General features: G+C 36.5%; 1 long non-coding RNA gene across 1 annotated transcript in view; it reads right to left on the bottom strand.

The window, feature by feature from the left end:
* The window catches only part of LOC136854576 (uncharacterized), a 16,162-nt gene extending 945 nt beyond the window's left edge, over positions 1 to 15,217 (bottom strand). Inside the window, exons 1-5 of the long non-coding RNA XR_010857734.1 lie at positions 15,199 to 15,217; positions 14,958 to 15,069; positions 10,419 to 10,621; positions 5,479 to 5,579; positions 1 to 2,287 (exon numbers count right to left, since the gene is read on the bottom strand). The exon at positions 1 to 2,287 is cut by the window's left edge and continues 945 nt beyond it. This is a non-coding gene — a long non-coding RNA (uncharacterized lncRNA). The remainder of the gene's footprint in view (positions 2,288 to 5,478; positions 5,580 to 10,418; positions 10,622 to 14,957; positions 15,070 to 15,198) is intronic.
* Positions 15,218 to 15,467: the final 250 nt, after the last annotated feature.

Below are 15,467 nucleotides of genomic sequence, written 5' to 3'. Positions count from 1 at the left end.
TATGACACTGTACTAACATCATGTATGAAACCACAAATTTTAGAAAGGAAGATAGGAAAAGAAATAAGAGTACACCAATATCACAGGAAAAGAAATAAGAGTACACCAATATCACACTTTAGTTGTTAAAACATCACACAGCAGTTACAACGCAGTTAAAAAAAGCCAAACAATCAAATACTGTACGTTGTACATGCATGCAGACCTATAGACCTATACTTAGGACAAAACTGTGGGTTACAAGGCATACTAATACAAGTATTAGTTCAATGTACCAATTGTCAATTTAATGGTTACAAAAATCTATAAGTACATTACCATATGGTGTGATTGATAAAAAGTGTCAATATGATACCTATCAACATAAAAGTTCATTTATCAACTACTACTGCTACTGTATTACAGCACAGTATTAAGTAGTTTCACTAGACCAGTGACATTTGTTTAGCACATGCAGGACTGCCCCAAAGACACTTTTTTCTTATTAATGAAAAAGTTTAGATTTCATTAAATTACAGCTCCTTGAAATTTTTATAATTGGGTTAATTTAATTGAAAATGATGGAAAATCTGATAAATATACTTTAACCGACTTGTTTCCAAAACCTGAAATTTATTGTCAATTATATTTTGGATATTCACACAAAAAACCTTCGACTATTAGTGTTACTCTATTCTGTGAGGGGCTGGATTATATGGGGTACCGTATTCATTTATAAGGCACTACAGTAAAAATTAATGTGATAAGTTGCTATGGCTGCATGTGGTGGAGTTTACAAAGTATTCAATGGCTTTACTTCCTGCTAAAACTAAGTTACTGAAGTATGTTGTTTAATTGCTTTCAATTAGTGCAATATCACTGTATTCCTGCTCCTTTCCCACCTTCCTCTCTAAGACTTGCTATTTACAAGACTTGCTTCTTTGTATAACCACCTAATTGAAGAAGGCTGTTTAATTACTTTCATAAATGCACACACTGTACTCTAGCTCCTTTCATACCTTCCTCTCCAAGAGTTAGACTATTATTAGTTTACACTCAACTTAAATGTCTTACATTCACTGAAAAAATATGAAGACATTAAACTGATTTTAAGCAGGCTTCAAAACAACCTAGCTTACGTCCAGCTACTCCATTATTCATTCATAGCAATTTTGTCAACATCAACCCAGTGTGTGACTGAATAACTACATAAATTATCATTTTAATAAGTTGTTAACACTATATATTGAATTACTGGTCTCCAGCTTTGTAATACTTCCCAATCCTCGTACTGTTATATTATTTTGCTTTGTTTAGACTCTTTATATTCTATTTTAACTGTATATTCAATTAACTGATTTTAAAAACATTAGTCACAAAATTAATGTCTTCATTAGCTCAAGGAAACAAAACAGCTAGTTATACAAAAAAAAAAAAAAAAAAAAAGTGATGGTTAACAATGGTTGTGGCCTCCAACTAGTATGAAGAGTTCCTTATCTTGTTTGTCTTAATCCTCCTTAGAGAGAGAGAGAGAGAGAGAGAGAGAGAGAGAGAGAGAGAGAGAGAGAGAGAGAGAGAGAGAGAGAGAGAGCACTAAGAAGTTATCAACCTAGAAAAGAAGAGTCCCCCTTCAGTGACCAGACCAACTTTGCCAAAGGTACATCCAATATAAAAGAAAAAGGTATCTTTGTCAGTACAAGAAAAAAATTATTACATTGATTAAAAATAAAATTACATTGATAAGAGATAAAGTGCAACAAGGCACTCATGACAAACATGCATGAAAATATACACAGTAGATACAAGACGCACTAAAGTTCTGTGAAAGTATTCTGCTATTGGTGGTCAACAGACCCTCCCACAAGAAGGTAGAATATCAACCTGATGCTTGCCTGCCCCCACCCCAAAAAAAATGAATAGGATTCAGAGCACAAGCCCATGTATGAAGAAAATGTAATGGAACAAACAACTGGCATGAGAGAACTCCCATTAAGCAGAGTTCATGTTAATTAGTAACCAACACTTTGCTAATTTCACAACAATATATAAGTACTGTATATGGTTTTTCTGACTAAGTGGAGCAAGGCACAAGTAAAAATTAAAGGTTTACAATTCATATGAATGCACATTCAAATAAAGGGAGTTATACTGACAAAAGTGCCTAACAAAGTTACTAACCAATTGGAGGAGACACCTTTAAAAAATAAAATCAAATAAAAATAATCATTGTTATCTATTCTTGAACTGGATGGTAGTGCTGTAGTGGTATTCTTCACTTCTGATGGTAGCCTGTTCCATCATATGCTGCCTGAAATGCAAACCACACTTTAGTAAAAAAACTGCAAAATTTTTCATCTTAACATTCACAAAAGAATCTTAAGATTCAAAAATGATCTTTTTAAAAAGCTAACTGGCTAGTTGGTTTCAAGGCAATTCAAATCTGCTGCCATGCAAATATCAAAATATGACAACAATAATTCATTCTTGATGGCATGAAAAGAGAAAACATATACAGTATTATAATTCAGCATCATCTAAGGCTTTAGCAGCATCTGTCTGGTTAAGTTATATTTTGGGTTTATTAATATCCACTCCATTTGCACTCCTTTCTTCCCGGCTATTCATCCTCTTCCATGCACAGGTATTGTACAGTACATTATTATTTTTTTCCTATTCTCACTAGTCACTTAATCCTTTGAATCAATTCTGACTTGCCTACGTCATTTAAAAGCCTACCCCAGAGTGACTTTATAATGCAATGATAGGTTGTAAAATTTTTATTTTTGACTAATATTTTGATACATACTGTACGTTATATCTGTATTTCTGCTTTTAACAGAATGAACAGCAGTAAGTAAAAGCATTAGACTTAAAATATAATACAAAAGCCAACACACTACCTTAAAACGTAACTTTATTTACAGCAATCAAAGGAAAGTGTTGCTTAGTGTGAAATTTCTTGATTGTTGTAGATATGACCTCCATCATGGTAAAGAAAGCATCCTTTAGGTTAGCCTTAAAAAAACGAGTTAAAGGACTTCACTATTACTTTTAAGCAGTTTAATGAGTTCATGAGTAGACTTTACTATTACTTTTAAGCAATTTAATAAGGTTACAAGTCCAGGGTCTAGATTATCAGATGGATTGCTTGAAAGATTTGCTTTAAACCTGTTCACGAGTCAAGGGTTTACGCTATCAAATGGATAGCCTGACTTGCTTACTTTAAACCTAACTCTGAAAGTTGAAAGGAGGAAAAGATGAAAATACTGAATAATAAGATTGATGCGTCATGAATTGGAGAAGGTACGGAGGAAGCTGAGGCAAAAGACAAGAAGTTCATAACCATCATTAGCTTCATTACATAAAAGTTAACAAACAAAGGCTGTCCTTATTTTGCAGCAAGTTCACTGATTAAGGAAGACTTCAAACTAGGTATCCATCATCTTGAAAAAGCACGCTAGCAGACAGGAACTTCACAGGGTAGTGGAGTATGCTAATAAACTAGTGATGTTATAAAACCATCATCATCATCACTGCTTCCTGTACCTCATGATGCACAGGTCCTCTGAAATTCTACGACTCGTGTCTGTCCTGTGCTTTATCTTCCAAAAATCTTATATCTCCGGTTCTCTCAGTTCTCATCCAAGTGGGTATGGGTCTTCCAGCTCTTCTGGTACCTGAATGACCACAGCCGACGCTATTAAGCACTCTTCTTCCAGGGGTTGTGTGAAGGATATGGTCAAGCCATCTCCATCATGCGAAAGTTTTGTAAATTCCCTTGTGGCATCAATTCTAACTCTATACTGTACTGCCATCTGACTTCTAATATTCATCTTTAATGCTTACCAAGTCAAAAAAACCTTTAGTTTATGTTTTCTCTGACAAACCAATAATCACATACTAGACTTGTCTATATCTTACTTTTGTACGGAATTTCTATACTGTATATATATTTGACTTCTCCATCTATTCAACCTTCCTATTGTTTAGTTAAAATTTTTTAGTCTTTCATCAATTACAAACTCAAGAGCACTTGTACTAGATATCACTGCTCCTAAATATTTGAAAGATTCAACCAAATTCATTCTTTCTCCAACTAATGTTATATCTCATCCCTTTCGTACATACCCTACTCAAAACTTGTGTTTTTCTTCTACATACACGATGCAGTCTACCAAGAATACTTTGTAAATCTTGTGGAGTTTTGCTGATTAAAGCGGAATCAACTGCATACTCGAAGTCTGTCAACTTATCCTCACTACTCCAACCCAAACTTTCTCTGCCATCTTTAACAGCAGCATCCCACTATCTATTGCAAACACCTGGCCAAGATCACCAACATTAGCTTTATGTCTACTTTACAAATTTAATGGGAATGCCATAGCGATGCAAAACCTTCCAAAATACTGGTCTGGGGAAGTGGTCAAGTCCCTTTTCATAATCAACAAAAGCCATCAGTAGGGGATTTTAAAAAGCCAACATAAGGGAAATTTTAAATTCCAGTTAAGAAAGGGAGAACTCCCATGCAAATGATCTCATGTTAACTATAGAACAGTAGAAATGGTTGTAGAAATGTTTAAGAGAGGGTGCATGGGAAAACTTGGTAATATGTATTCAATTTACATGATCAAGTCCGAAGAGAAGCTCAGGACTGCAAAATATGAATGGAGTAAAGGAGGCTATAAAAGTTACATGCCTGAAATATATAACAGCACATGGGGAAAAAGAGAAGAGGGGAACATGGCATGGCAGAAAGGCCTCAAAAGTGGTAAACACTTCTGTTACTTTGAGGACACACTTCATTGTGAAGTGGATTTTGAGAGGGCAGAAGAAAAAGCATCAACTGATTAAATGAAGATAGAGTAAAAATTTATGATGAATTATAAAGCCAGTAACTATTGCATATACAGTAGAAACATTTAAACTGTCAAACAAATTGGAGATGAAGACCTTGACCACATGGAAATTCATGCAGAAGGTGCTCAAGACAGAAGACTGGAGAAGACTCATTTCACGTTGATCCTGTGAAGTGAAAATCTGAAATTTTCATGACGATGATGAAAAAATTAATGCAGTTACTGAATAACAAAGAGGAAAACAGTCCTAAGAAACAAACAACAAATGGTAAAAGGCAAAGACCATGGAGCTGGGGTTGAGGGGGCACTGTAAGGAACCTTAACAAAGTAGAAAAGTAGTTATGAATGTGTATGCGAAGCTATGATATGCAATTTCCATGACTACTGATGTAAGAATTTTTTTCTATATTGGAAATACGAGAATGGAACACATTAATTTATTTTTTAAATATTACTAGAAAGGCCACCATTCATGTAGGAAGGCCCAAGAGCCCGTGGAATCAGGACAAAGTGTGCAAGAAGGAAGAGAACAGATTGAACTCACTATGCATCTAGCCAACAATGGGGAAAGATCATGTAAAAATGTTGAACCTGGAAAATAACAAAAACATGTACAAAAATAAACAGTTTAAATCATAATTACCATTGGTGGAAAAAGGAAACTGCCTTATATAAACAGGGCCTGAGAAGAAACGGAAGCTGTGTCATCCTGCTGCACATAACTGTGGGCCTCATTTAACATTTCTGAAAGGAATATATGGTGTCAGAATGAAATTTTCCATAAATATGTAATCAGTTTAAACATTATTGAAACTTAAAACATACATGGTCATATAGCTACCAGTAAAAGCCCCTTTATTTCTTTCTTTGCATATCTGTCCAGAAAGTACAGTCAAAATCAAGTGTCAAAAAAATAAAGTTAAGATATTACGTAAACATTCCTCTGGAATGAAAGTCCAAGTCTCTCATCTGCTAGGCACTCTTTGGTAACTGCCTTAAGAACACAGATGTGGACAATTTAGAAAGGACAGGATGAGACACCATGTAAAAGAAAAATGTGTTTGTACACATGTATGAACGTAATTCAATTAGAAATGTTTAATAGTAATTATAAACTCCCTTACTTTTACTTATATCATATGGCTGCTCAGTTAAGAAGAAAACTTGTAAAGTATTTACAATTTAATAAATATTTATCATCTCCACTCAAATCACTTCCTGTATGACCTTTGTAGTTGTGTGCACTGCGAAGTATGTTGGAGTTAGGCCATGCATAAATATCCCACCCAAAATTTACTAAATACAACTGCATGATGCTGGCCCAGTGTCAGCAATGTCAACTTGTTTTGTCCTTGGCAAAGGTTTTATCCTACTTTGACACCAACTAGCAAAGCTGGATATTGGTCTTAACACTCTAAAGGATTCAACAAAGGAAGTTTGCTGGCCTAATCTCTCTTATTTCAAGGAAACATCATCCTTCCATTCTTTCGAGACCAAACGCCTGGTAAATTTAAGGGTTATTGCTAATTTTCTTGCTTGGGAACTGGAAAAATTTTAGATGAATTTCTCTTCTGTCTGTTGCCCAAGATCCAAAGTGTGCTTGTTGGTTGTGTGGAGGTCCCTTGACTAGGCTATCTCACCTACATCTCCCTCACCTTGACTGATAAGACCTATGCTCAAATTCTGTTATACTCAATTCTGCTTAAGAGTGTTGCAGTCATACACATGAACAAACATATATATGAACAGTACTGTATATATATATATAAAAAAACAGGTTACTCTTGTTATATATGCCAACAGTTTTTTCACCTGTGGCAAAAAAAAATAAGCTCTACCTAAATCACTAGGCATCCACTCAACCCAAAACATTTCACTCTCATTCAGTTATGTAAACAACCCTAACTGAATTCAACGTACTAATTATATGAAAAACTAAAGCAAAGGAAATTTATGATGCACAGAAGACATCTTGGTACTGAACACTATAAACTCATCCACTCAGGATGACTACATTTACGCAGTACCGATCACTTGCTATGGAAGCTGTCTGTAACTTAGTTTGCTCTCTGTAACTGAACATTTATGGTTTGGCATAAGGGCCTGTTCCTAACTGCATATCATGTGTTACTGTAACAGCTCAGAAAGTTTGGGAACCCTAGCCAGTCCCATACCTGGATAACAGGAAAGTTAAATGTAAGCTTAATGCCCTTGGGCTGTAGAACGCCATGTTACTGATACTTGCTTACAAACCCTAGCATTCCAATGCAAACAGAATTGAACTAAAATGTAAAATGTAACCCAAAAGCCAAAAGCACATAATAGGAAATACACAAATTTTCCTCCAATATAATGTTGCTGGTCATCACAAAGCAATGGCAAGCATGTTCCCTACCATGTAGCTGTAACTTTACTAAGCTGGACAAAAGCCTGTAAACTCTTCCTTCAAATTCAATAGAATTATGATACAATGAAAAATGGATTGACTGCCTACAAAAAGAGAAGGAAAAGTAAGGATGGGGCACTGGATAAAGACAGAAAAGTCAGGGAAATGATGTACATCACTACCATGTAGCTAGGAAAAAGACAAGAAAACAACTCGTAATTATTTGCGTCTCTCTTTCTTGAAGATAAGAATTTGTTGTTCTGTCTGTTAGCACAAAGAAACAATAACGTACATGTACAGAAGGCACATACATACACATGGCCTACCCACAGCCTGAGTAACCCTAAAGAATGTGTTATGCAGTTCTGTGGACTTACAATAGCATTTGCTAACAATTGTGATTGACCTAAGGTCAACAATAGCAAAGAAATGAAAAGGTGAGAAATTGTAAGCACACTACAGAAGGTTGAGCACTGTCACCACAGGTACAGTGTATATGATAGCATTAATAGCCATATACAGAAGACTTTAAATAACTTAGGTAGAGTAATATACCGACTCTCTCTCAATGTGTTAATGGCAATACTATATAGCATGTAAATTATTCCATACAATACAATATAGAACAATACAGGCAGTCCCCGGTTTATGACGGGGTTCTGTTTTTACGCTGTGTCGTAAACCGAAAATCGTCGAAAACCGAAAAATCGTCGAAAATCGTGAAAAATCCTAAGAAAACCTTACTTTTCATGCTCTGAGTGTAATGAAAATATAAACTGCATTTTTATTGAGTTTTCATCAAAATAACCTCCAAATTTTGATTATTCTGCTGCTTTGGAACCATATTTCTTCCGTCGGATCGGCATACGAAGCGTCGTAACTCTGGAACATGCGTCAAAAATTGGGAAATAATTTCTGATGACTATATTTGAAAAGCGTCGTAACCTCGGAACGTCGTAAGCCGGACCCGTCTTAAACCGGGGACTGCCTGTACTATAGTCTTTATATGACTTGCAACACAATAATATTGTAGTTTTTGCCTTGTAATTGACATCCTGACCTACAAAATCTAAATGAAAGAAATTTCATACAATCTCTAACTAATGTAGTTTACTGTTCTCAACAGTACAGCATATGTATGAATAGGTAGTGCACTAAATACCATTATTTAAAAAAGGGTAACCTTAAACAGTTGCTCCATGCAGCATTCAAAATTTATCTTTTTTTTTTTATGTCATCTACCTCTGTATAGTCAATGTATTGATAATGTGCAGATTACAATACTGGATCATCTCATGAACTTTAACCAATACCTAGGCAATCTCTACAGAGCAGCAGTACACTTCGTAAAGGCAACCTATATGTACACCACTCTCGACCAGTGTAAACATAGTATACTCAGTCTGGTGCATACAAACAGCACCAGAGGAAGTAGTGTCCGGCACGAACAGTACTGTATCTTGTATGTTCCTCTTGACCAAGTATATATGAGGTAATTTCTTATCTAGACCTGAGGGGAATGTTTGTTGCACATCTGGTGAAGAGCATCTGTATGCATTTACTACAACAATGCCATCTATAACTTATTGCCATTAATTTATTTGCAATATTTCCATTCATAATATATATGCATTCTTGTGGAAGACCCAGAACGCTATAAATTTTCCTAGCAACCTAAAAGAAGACAGAATAATTGTACATGAAAACAGAAAGCACTAAGAAACGGGTGAAGACGATAAACCATAGGTGAAAAACCTTGCTAAACCGATACAGTGTGAGTATGAACACAAAGCCTGTACATGATTGGCTGCTCAAGTAAATACACTGAGCTGAAACTACAAAATGAAAACTGGATTATTTTGAGTCCCAATAGTTGTGTACCACTTGTAAGGCATACTGCAGGTTGTAATGAAGGTTCTTTGTAGCATCCCTACTCAGGAACAATGTTGTCTGACTTTTTTTAATCATCCCCTTTGGTCTCTTCTCATGTACTGTTCTAATTTCTTAAAACTTTGCCCAGGTTTTTACCTTTCATATTAACATCAAATCCTTTACCCGGACCCTAATAATATTTTATAATACACCCCCTCATATGGCATCTGAAATGCTGACCTATGATGGTGGTCAAGGCCCTCGCTTTATCCACATTGTGGCTTTTACAAGTACATTCAGTCCCATTTCTTGACTTTCATAGGACTTCCAAGGATTTTTTTTTACACAAGGCAAAAATTTGAGTAAGGTTCAGTTAAATCAACTGAACAGCTAGATGCAATAAAAAAAAGAGATGGAAAAAAAAGTTACAGGAAAAATTGTTGCAAAATTTGAACGGGACAGAACTCTACAGACAACATTCCTTCAAAATATTCACAAGTATTATCTCATCCAATGATTGATAAACGTGTCCCTGACTTCAGCCTTACAGCCCAAATGAAAACTATTGTACTTCCTACCAGGCCAATCACAGGATAGCAAAGCTAGCTTCATTCCAGTGAAGATTAAAATAAAGACAGCCATCAACAAAGGAATTTCAATCCCCAGTGCTATCATTTTCCGTATCTCCTGTAAGATCAAGATAGGTCGGCCAAACTGGAAAAATGTCTTATGTAACTGATTACATTTTGATGTCCTGTTCATCAGCTGATCCAAGACTACCAATGGGAGTGAATCCAAAACATTCCCATTATTAGTGAGATAAACGATGATTAGCAAAGCATTGGAGTCACTACATCCATAGCACTAGCAAAAGACTGATATATTACTGCTACATCATCAGCTTCAACCCCACCACATACTGCTTCATTTTGCTCTGACAGCAATCAATCTACATGAAACAATGGAAATTACTACTCAAAAATAAATCCAGGTACATGAAGCACTGCTCCTCATAACTGTCCACCTATGGCATACACAGTTGTCTGGCCTTGGAGGAAGGGAGGGAAGAGGCTGGTGTGGGAACCAATACAGAAATATACGGGGGAAACCCTCATACCCTTACGTTGTAATGGTAGCATAATTCCTTTGTCTTCATGAATGAAAGCAGACTTACTTTTCAGTCTACAAGAGGATATCCTCACTGACATACTTGGTAAAGGTAGCCTAATCCTAGTAGCATATAAGATTAAATGGAAATGTGTACAGCAAAATTACAATAATCGGATAAACGTGTACTAAATATATATTAAATTTTGTGTGCTGACTTAGAATCAGAAGAACTGCTATAATTTTCATCTTCAATATGTCCTCTCTGTCACTGCAGTCTCTCGCAACTTCTTCAGCACATCAGTTACATCATTTGTCTGCTGTTGTGATAGGGAATCACTACTGCCATCTTCAGTAGTTTCTCCCTGGCAATATTTCTACCTTGTCCAAAGCTTGGGGAGTATACCTGACACCTTTCAATCTGTTAAAAGACGATGAAAAATTTACTGCTTTTGTATTTAATTACGTTCACAATCTAAAAGGAATTCCATAGAAAATTAATAAGTAACTACAATCTACAGGTAATTCCATAGAGAACTAACTGGTAAAATTTTTGTTATTTACCTTAATCATATGGATGAAAAAGAATGTTATGTTCCCATATAGAAAATTTCAGGAAAATTACAATAACTGGTGGAATTAGGAAGTGTCAAAATGGTTCCTAATGCACTAAGCTTGATGGGAATGAATATCCAACACTGCAAATTAACAGATAATTTGCATTTTCCTGGATATTCACACCTTAAGTCTTTCATATAGATTACATTCAACAACAGTTGGTCTGGTCAATGAAGCTAGGTAACAAGGTAGTTAACCAGGGGCAGATGAGTAAAGCTTGAGGTGGGATTATGATAAAAGATCAAATGCACATCTTGAATTCATGATTTATTACTATGAGAAGAAAAATCTTCATCTTTTACAGAGACTCAATCCTTATATTCTTCTATGCACAGTACGAGTATATAGAAAAGAGGGACGGGGAAGTTAAATTAATTGGATCATAACTAGTCTGACATCCAAGGGGACACAAAGAACAAATTAAGTGTTTTAATTTCACTCATCGTTTAAAAAAAACACACTGTTCAAGGGTTTATATTATCACTGTCTAATGCATCTAGTTTGATAACAGTAATACTTTATTTATAAAAAAAAAACACTTCAAGGGTTTATATTATCACTGTCTAATGCATCTAATTTGATAACATAAATACTTCATAACCTAACAAAGAACCACAAAGCACCAACGGCTTCAGGTTTCAGGTATAGCCTGGCCTTAAATTGGTTTGATGCTTAAAAAATATACACATTTCACCGTAATCAAAACTTGGCATTTGTATTATCACATTCATTTCAAATACAGTCTCTTGGCATGAGTAATGAACCAACTTGTCTAGGGTTAAGCCTAGAGCAATCTGATTTGACTAAGCTCAAGCTAAGCCATCTCAGGCCACAACTTCCTCGGTAGATCTAAGTAGTAGCTCCGCGGCGGCGATTTCCTTCTAACTTGACTTATTCTACAGTTTTTTGGTCGTTAATTATGGATTTACCTTCAAATTTTATCGCACAGATGTAATTAACTTGTAATTAACCCCTGAAGTCCATCCAACAAGGGGTTTCCATGCGTGATCTTCACAAGACAGAGCACGGGTATGTCTGTTTCGAACGGTTCATATCCTGTCTGGCAAGTGCAATCACTTGTTAACGTAGGGGTACCGCCACCACACCCGGGCCAGTACTAAACACGATGAAGGGACATTACATTTGGCCGACAACAAACAAATGCACCGCCAGTATCAGAAGCCCTGAAAGTGCAGAAAAAACCAGTTTCCAAGGTAAAAACAGGTGCGGAGCTAATACTTAGAATTACCACTTCCTCTTCAGACCTGGCAATCTTGGGGCTTAATAGCCCATAAAAACAACTGGTGTGGTGTGAAATGATGCTGGATAGTTAGCGACACATTGCCCTGCTATACATGATTCACAATGGACAGGTCTTTGGGGCAAAGCACCAGGCCAGGGCACAGTGCTCTAGGATAGGTAAGGTTATGCAAAGGTTGCATTAGGATGCATCATACTAAAATAAGATATATGTGATCTATTTTCAAGCAACAGAAATACCGTGGTGCATTCGTCTGCACTTTTATCAATGATTATAGCTGTTTAGGCTAATCTAAGTCTCACAACAGGTAGCACAGCCAGAGCAAATGCAGACTTACCTTTAACTTAACCTAACCTCAGAAGCCGTGCCCTAACCTGGCCACGAGGGGTTTGCCTCTCTGGACCACCCTGCAAGTATGTCATAACCCCTCCCTCTGTGTTCTACCTTAACCACCTTCATTTCGCACGACACAAAAGCATCTTCATGGCTCCACAAATGCTGGACATGAACATCATTATAACTGTACACAGGCCTAATACAGTTTGGTCTGGTATCATGGTTTTCCCCAATTGATCCTGAACTGAGACCTCTGAAAGCATAAGCAGCCTAAAACATGATGAAATGCATGCCTGTCATTTCAATAACCTAAAGACGGTTTCTTTAACAGACTGGCAAAATAACCACTTGCTAAGTCAAAAATTCCGACTAGTACAATATCCTAAGCCTAAACTAAGCCTATTTAGGATATCAACTAACCTATCCTAATCTTACTGGCCTATTTAGGATACCAACTACTGAGCCTATAAGCTTATTTAGGATATCAACTAACCTATCCTAAGCCTACTGGCCTATTTAGGCTACCAATACTCCATGCCTATGGGCCTATTCAGTGTATCAAAATCCTAAGCCTGTAGGCCTATTTAGGATATGAACTACCCTATCCTAAGCCTACTGGCCTACACAGAATATCAGTATTCTAGGCCTTTGGGCCTATCCAGTGTAGCAAAAATCAGTAATTCTAAATATTAGCTCCGTGCCTGTTTTTACCTTGGAAACTGGTTTTTTCTAAACTTTTAGGGCTTCTGATACTGGCGGTGCATTTGTTTGTTGTCAGCCAAATGGTTGGCCCTTCGCTGCGTTTAATACTGGCCTGGGGGGGGGTGTACCCATACGTTAACAAGTTATTGCACTTGCCGGATGGGATATGAACCATTCGAAACAGATGTGCCCATGCTCTGTCTTGTGAAGATCGCGTATGGAAACCCCTTGTTGGATGGACTTCAAGGGTTGGCAGATCTAAGCCGGCTGTCCACGGTGAGCTAGGCTATGGCAGTTGGCGTTTTTCTATAGAACTTTACCTGCTGAACAAGAATTTAAAGTAATATTTTGTCGCTCGACTGTAATTAAGCTGCAAATTATCTTAGAACTGGTGAGGTAAAACCCTTTCGAGAGTAGCTAACAGTAAGTGAGACCTGTTGGGAATTTGGGCTTTTAGGTGGGGTAAATAACTTGGGAAAAGGTTTCGATACTTTATTGTTGTATTTCCTGTTATATATGTCATTTGGAACACGAAAAACAAGCGTAAAAAGAAGGGCGAATAAATGGATAATGGGAGCCGCTCCAAAGGCACTTTTCATTCATTACTAGTACTACTGATTCTAAGCCTTAACATGCATGCACCAGCTTTTGGTTCACCAACAGCAGTTGCCGGTTTTCGTCACTAAGCGAGAACTGCGAGAGACTGGCAATTGACATTTTCATATGTTATTTTACTTGCTGAACAAGAATTTAAACGCCGAGCTTGCAGGAATCTTTAAAAATGTCGTTCTGCTACGGTGACCTATAGAGGCCACCCAAGTTGAAAGTGGAAATGGTAATGTTTTGTTTCCTGTTTACAAAAGCTTCAAATAGTGTGCAGTGGAGCTAGACTATAGCAATTGAAATTTTTCTATGTTATTTTACTTCCTTTACAAGAGTTTAAGGTAATATTTTGCCGGTCGGCTGCTGCTAAATTGTAATTTAACCTTGAGCTGTGTGCAGCCCATTGGTACAGACGTGCAGTTTTCAAGGGTCAATTACATTTTAGTTACAGCCGACCGAAAAAATATTATTTTAGATTCTTGTTCAGCAGGTAAAATAACACAGGAAAACGTCAATTGCCATAGGCTAACTCACCGTGGACAGCCGGCTTAGAATTACCCTGGCCTATTTAGGCTATCAATATTCCATGTATGGGCATAGGCTATTCAGTGTATCAATATACAAAGCCTATTTAGTCTTATCAATTACGGCAGGACCAGAGTATGAAACCAGATAGGCCTCAGAAATACTTCTCAAAGACTGTTTTCAGCCACATGCAGTTAGGCCTATAGCCTACGGAGCTACGTTTTTCATTTGCTAAAGAACTCATGTTATGGCCTAACGAACTTTATTTCCTTCCATTGCTTTGGTTCTGCAAATTCATCCGTATTTTGAAAAGCCTAGGCATTTTTTTCATTGATAGGCCTAAAATATTAGAAATTTTGCTCCGAGTTTATAGGGTAAAAAAAAAAAAAAAAAAAAAGCCCGTTGGAGAAGTTAACCTACGAGAAAATGGAAAACATCCCGGGATACTCCCTGAGTTTTTTTGTACCACTCTAGAAATCATTAAAGTAAATAAATGGTAGAACTAAGTAGTAGCTATAATACTTAGAATTATCAAATAAATTAATAATCAGGCCGTCGAGTAAAGAAAATTTATTAAAAAATGAACAAATTGACCTAAATAAGGAAAGGCTTGATACTGGCAAAATTTTTTTTTGCAGGTTACGTTTTTACACCAATTTGACGTAATTAAAATAATTATAACTGAACTAACGACCGGTATATAACGGCGTACCTGGAAGCCACTTTCATTCCTCTTAATGAAATGAAATAACGAGAGGTTATCCGGATCCGTATTGTCTCAAAAGGAAGGTCACTGGTCAGTGGTCACACAGGTTTTCCAGACTCTGGAAATAGACGTTCCAATAATTTTCTGGTAGATTTGTAAACACTATGTCAGATAAATCCTCGTTATTTTAGAGTACATTTTATATATGATTTATAGATTTATTGCACATAATAATATTTCTCAATACCACTGATATATTTTTCGTGGTATCTGTGGCTTCAATAGAATGTACAGAACCAAAGAAAGCGTCTTTAACAGAAAATCCCTTTAAATATGGCGGGTCTTATTTTGGAGGCGTCTGTATTTTGGGGTTGGCGGTGGGCGGCGTTTCTGTTTTCGGTCTTCTCATTTTCTTTCTTTTTTAGTTCTTAGCGAATGACCCCTGATTTCAGCTATAAAAGAATATTATGAGCAAATAACAAGAGATATATGGAAATAACAGTGGTATTTAATCCA

The sequence above is a fragment of the Macrobrachium rosenbergii genome, chromosome 3 (genome assembly GCF_040412425.1).
Source record: "Macrobrachium rosenbergii isolate ZJJX-2024 chromosome 3, ASM4041242v1, whole genome shotgun sequence".
Lineage (NCBI taxonomy): Eukaryota > Metazoa > Arthropoda > Malacostraca > Decapoda > Palaemonidae > Macrobrachium > Macrobrachium rosenbergii.
This window is presented reverse-complemented; position numbering and strand designations above follow the sequence as displayed.